This window comes from Trypanosoma cruzi, genomic scaffold, assembly GCF_000209065.1.
Source record: "Trypanosoma cruzi strain CL Brener 1047053516895 genomic scaffold, whole genome shotgun sequence".
In the NCBI taxonomy this organism is placed as follows: Eukaryota; Euglenozoa; class Kinetoplastea; order Trypanosomatida; family Trypanosomatidae; genus Trypanosoma; species Trypanosoma cruzi.
The window spans coordinates 4,457-10,171 of NW_001849080.1; the positions used below are offsets into that span (position 1 = coordinate 4,457).

A 5,715-nucleotide genomic window follows, 5' to 3' on the forward strand; every position below is an offset into this window, starting at 1 on the left:
GGATTGCTCTATTGTGGGAGAATATTGTGACCCGTTGCTTTCGCAGTTTTACTACATTTCCCATTTTCCATTTTCATTTTTAATTTTATAGGGCCGATCACTAACAGTAGCATTTTTAAGGGATGAAAAACGGACAAATTCTATTGTGGAAACAGCGCGCTCCGTGTGACCGCATGGAGTGAGGCGCCGCGTCATGGCTGGGTGAGGATCCGCTTCCGCGTGTGTCATCGGTGGATGATTGCTGGCGGTGTGTGCGTTTGTTGTGTGGAGGACCGAATCCTCTCACCCACGGACTGGCAGCACTGCGATGGTGTGTGTATGTGTGAGGGCTGGTGTGGAGTTGCCGGCCAGGGTGAGGCCCTTGGCGGTGCTTTTCCCGCCTGTCTTTTGTTTCTGTTGTGTGTTTGTGCTGCCTTTTGCTTTTTTCTCCTGTCATCTTCTCCTCCTGTGTTCCTGCGTGGAGTGGCCGCATGCTCACGGGCCATGTTGATTGTGAGTGCCTCTTGACGGCATCCATTCATCTCTCTCTCCGCCTGTCTGTCATTCCCTGTTGGGTGAGGCGTGTTGCGGCGCGTGAGGGCTGGCCCGCACACACCGACGGCCCGCCGTGACTTGCCGTGTTGCTGCTCTTTTCTGTGGGCGATGGTCCTCCGTGCCGTTCCTTCCGAATTGTCTCGTGCCCCACTCTCTGCGTGGGTGCTCTGCTCTGCTCCCCTCTGACGTGTCTGATGTATCGCCGCTGTTGCTGCTGTCTCCTCCACTTCTTGAACACAGTCAAACTAGGAAGGAAATCACGCGCTAATAGCTACTGTGAAATTCGAGGGCACTGAAAGGATCAACAACAGCACACACACAAATATTTATGTGCTCTCACGTGTTGCTGCTGTCAAGGCACCCCGCACACACAACCGTGACCGGATCCAGCGGAAGGAGTAGGGAAGGAGGAGAGAGTGAGCCGTCGAGGCCCAGCATGTCCCGGCGTGTGTTTACTTCCGCGGTGCTGCTCCTCCTCGTCGTGATGTGCTGCGCCACCTGTGGAGCTGCGACCGCATCGACGGGGGAGAATCAAGTGATTGCGCGGCTGTCGTGGGTGGCCTTTATTTTTGTTCCGGGATGAACGCATTTGGAACCGAAGGGTGGGACTGGTGCAAGTGGAAGGAGGGATTCGTTTGGATCGCTCGCTCTTGTGGGTGTTGGTAGACTGACGGTTGTCCTTGATGGGGGTTACAAGACGCTTAATGATAGCGATGGGGCACCGAGTGGGCTTTCTCATGCGGATATTTTGGCGGGTTCCATCTTTTTTTGCGTGGAATTTGTCGTCTTTTTTTGGTGAGTTTAATAATGGCCGGAATACACACATCGTGTTGAGCACAGCGAATATAAAGGGTGTTGTAGGCTCCGCGTCCAATCCCACGGCAATTGAGAGCGGCAATAGGGCGTTTCTTCGTGCAGGAAGCTAGCAAAAGTTTGGTACGAATGGTGGGTTCAATTGGGCGTTGAGGGACCGTGATGTTCAACTGGTTGTGGGTGAATTCACGCAGCCCAATGACGGCAGACGGAGAGAGCTGATCCACTGGTGTGAACCCAAATTGCTGTGATCACAGATCATTCCCGAGACCCACGAGCGCGGTGCGAATGGATTGAAGGTTTTTTGTGGCTCAGGTGTTTTGAATGGCACGCTTGTGTCCCCGTGATTGCGTACAATGACGGAAAAGACGATTTCTCCATGATCATCTGTTCGACGGACGGCGGCAGCAGCTGAGTGCTTTCCAGGGGCATTCTTCCTGCGGACTGCATTGACCTTCTCATTGCCGAGTGGGAGCATGGACAACTTCTCGTGATTACTCATTGCTATGGAAGCCGGTACTGCAGAGTGCACGAGTCACGTGACAAGGGGACAATGTGGGTGGAATTACCCGGGGCAATTGCAGGCGTTTGGGCGAATTCACAATCAGTTCTTTGGGAAAAGAGCTTGCGTGTGGGAGCCATTGTCACCGCGACCGTTGGAGGAAGGAGCGTCATGCTGTAGGCTTGGGAAGTGAGCTCCCCGTGGTGGGAGAGTGAGGCCCATGCGCTCTACGTTTGGGTGACTGACAGCAACCGCGTGTTTTGTGTTGGACCGGCTTACATGGACGCTGCTGTGAATAAGCCGATTGCCAACGCCATGCTGTGCTCGGATGGTGCGTTGCACCTCGTGGGAGCGAGGCACAATGAAGAGAAAAGCAGCCTGTTTCCTGCCTCCCCTGACGGAGGAGCTGCAGATGATCACTTCCATTCCCCGTAATTGGGCGGACGTGGACGTTTCCTTCTCCGCGTCGTCCGTAAGTACGGTGGGTCTGGTTGGATAACTTTCCAACGCAGGCACTGCCAACACGTGTATCGACTAGTGCCGTTGCGTGATTGCAACGGTGACGAATGGCAAGAATGTCACAAATGGGCTTCAATTCGCAGGGCAATGTTACCCGTGAATCGTTGGGAGGATAATAATCACTGTAGCTTTGTGAATTACGACTTCGCTCTTCTGGCGACGGTGGCTATCCGCGAGACACACGCGGGCGTCAAGAGTATCCCTTTGGTTGGCGCGAAGGAAACAGGCCGCACTGTGCACTTTTGACTGTTGCACAGCCATGAAGGGAGTTGGGGGGTGATGTTCAACGCAAACAAACACACCGGCCTTTGGGAGTTGAACAAACAATAACGAGTGGTGCTCACGCTGCAGGACCACCAACAAGGCCTTCGTATAGATCAATGGTGTGTGTGTGTGGGATGCTGAAACAACATCATCCTCGGGAAAGGGGCCACGCGCGAATTCACAATTTTACATTGGAGGGAATGGAAGCAGTGCAAGCGACACCGGGAGCCAAAACAAGTATGTGACAGTGACGAGTGTCTTTTTGTACAACCGCATATTGACCCGGGAAGAAGCCGCAAAAGTTGGTGCCAGCAGCCTTGCTCTTCCAGAGTCTCTTTCTGGGAAAATGCTTGAAGGGCCGGATGATCCAGCGGGAACTGACGGTGGCTCCAAAGATGGAAACGCCTCTCAGCTCACGAACAACACTTTTTTGAAGAAGGGCTTTAGTGGCTACGGCACGGTGCGTGTGTGTGTGCCTCGGATCTTGTTGCTTCTCCTTCTGGGGCTCTGGGCATTGCAGCTCTCAGCTGTGTGAGACGGCGGGAGTGGAGCCGCGACTCCCCGTGGAAAAGGGTGTGCAGCTCCTCAGGAAGACTCAATGCACTCCGTTGAGGTTTTTTATTTATCCCTTTTGTTTTCTCCTCTGGATATAATGTGCTGCTGGTGCTTTGTAGGAGGGATCAGAACCCCTGTCTTTTTACTATTTTTTAATTTATTTTTTGTTTGCCGCTAGCTGCACACTTTCATGAGTGACGTGTTTCCCCCTGTTTTATTTGCTTTTGTTGCACCGCACGCGGTGCCGGCCTCATTGCTGTGCAGTCCCGCGGACTGTACAAAACGAGGGGTGGAGGAAGAGGCCGAGTGCCTCATGAAATGTGAGGGATTTCGTGTGGACACGTGGAACACTGCGATCTTTTTTTCCCTCTGTAAAAAACATATGGAGATGCACAATTCCTGCTGCGCTGAGGGATATACGAAATGAAAGTCCACTGAGGTGATTTATTTTTTTTTCTTTATTATTATTATTATTTCTGTTGAACCTACGCCTTTTTTCTTGTTTTTCTGTATTTGGCAATTTGCTGCGGCTTGTTTTATTATATGCTGTGCTGAATGCCACTATGTGTCTTTTTGTCCCATTGGGTGTCCCACTGCTAGCTGTGCAGTTGACACTCCCTCATCACTTTTTCTTTTCTGCTAGAAGCATCGATAGTCCGCGACGTTGATCGTTTGTGTTCACCATTGCGATGGTGCGGGGGTGACTGGGCACCCTGATGAGTGCGTTCTGAGGGGAGCGGATGGTGTGCGCCGTGCCTCACTGTGAGTGTGGGGCGCCACCGCCACGACCTGCTGTGAGGCGTAACGCTATTCCTTCGGGGCAGAGGTAAGTAAAGGACTCTGTTGGACTTGGATGCGCCTCGTTCCTCTTGTTGCGGTCGTGGATGTGTGCTGTTCGCATTGCTGTTTTGCGGTACGATGTGGATGGCGGTGCTTCTGCGTGTGCCTTCTTGAATGCACCGTGCGACGGGATTCTTCTCCATGCCTTTGCCTTTGCCCTTTTGTGAGTGGGGGTGAGTGTGGGTGGCTGTCGACCTGCCCCGAGCATTGGGCCCTCCACACACGTGAGGCTCATCTTGGCAGCCTCTCGCAGCATCCATGCCTCGTGACAGGGAGCGAGGGAAGAGTAGCGTGTTTCCTCCTACTATAGACCCATCAATTCCGAGCAGTTGGAGTGGAACTAAAGGGAACAAGTGTGTGTGTCTTCACCTTCTTGTGGGAGGACGCGCAGAGGTTGGATTTCTTTTGTTAATTTGTTCGGTCACTGTGTCTGTGTTGACGTTATTATTTTTTTTTTCCAGGGGCATTCATTTTGCGATTTGTGCGTGGTGTCCAACGTTTTCCGCACCACCAAATGGGGTGCTGCGCAGGATCGGAATACATGGATGTGCGAGAGCATTGTATCGCTCGCCCGTAATAACACATACGCACACAGTTTCAGCGCGTCTGACACGTCACTTTCTTCGGAACGGTCGAAATTGCTTGTGGGACATCACTTCATTTGCGGCTTCGAGAAAGTGAAGTAAATGGAAAGATATGCCGAGAACGTAATGCTCCTCCATAATACCGCAGGCTGGCGGCGACAAGGAGCAGAGAGCCTCTACCCAACATTGAGAAGAGGGCAGCACTCTGATGATCCGGCTTGCTCTTTAGGAAATTGTAATGTAGTGTACACCGTGTGGGCCTTTTTGCTGCGGATATGCAGAGGGGTGATGTGGGGTGGAATTATTGTTGAAGGCAGCACGGACGCCGCAAAGCCTTTATGGGAGGGATGAGTGCTGTTATTCCGTGCTTCCTTGCCTGCGTTGTCGCACTCATGCTGTGTGTGCGGATGGCCACAGTAGTGGAGCTGAATACGGTTCAATGTGTGTTGCTCACGGGGACTGCGCGACACATGTTTTTTGTTGGGTTTCCCAAAGGAGGGGCGCATCGCCGTTGCGTGCTTCCCGCGGCAGTCCATTACCCTGCGACTGTGCGTGCCGCCGTCCGCTGCGCCACTGCAAGCCTTTGCCTTTGTGAGAAATGGGGAGCGTGACTGCTGTGGCGGTGGTCGAATGCTCCCGAGTTGGTGCTTTTGGTGATTTCACTTAGAGTGCCGAGCAGCGAGGGGCTGCACACGCCCAGGAGGTGGGAGTGTGTGCTGCAACCGCACTTGCGATTTGTATTTGGGATGTTACATGTTTCTTTGTTATTTTTATTTTTGGTGATATGCGGGGCAGCGATGTGTTGGCGTGTGCGGGCTGCTCATGGCTGCCGGTGTTGTCTTTCCTGCTGTTCTCCCGCTCAACTCCTTTGCGTGCGACGGAACAAACGTTCTTACGGACGTGTGGTGGGGCCGCGTTCTTGTTTGGAAAAAAAGCCTTTCGCAGGCATAATGATACTGCCGTCCGTGCCACACGAGGCAGCGGGGAGTTTCCTGGGATTTATTGGCGGGGTGGCGCCGCACCCATGCCGTGTGGTAGGTTTGTATTCTGCAATGCACGGTGATGGGGATGTGCGGTGACAACTTCCTCCAGTGAAGCGACACG

At 53.0% G+C, this 5,715-nt stretch overlaps 1 pseudogene, besides 2 other annotated features; it reads left to right on the plus strand.

Moving 5' to 3' along the window:
• Positions 1-5,715: a sequence feature (areas not merged during assembly with more than two copies in the genome that could not be assigned to a particular haplotype).
• On the plus strand, positions 863-3,169 carry Tc00.1047053506273.10 (annotated as a pseudogene).
• Positions 3,630-3,663: a sequence feature (AT_rich).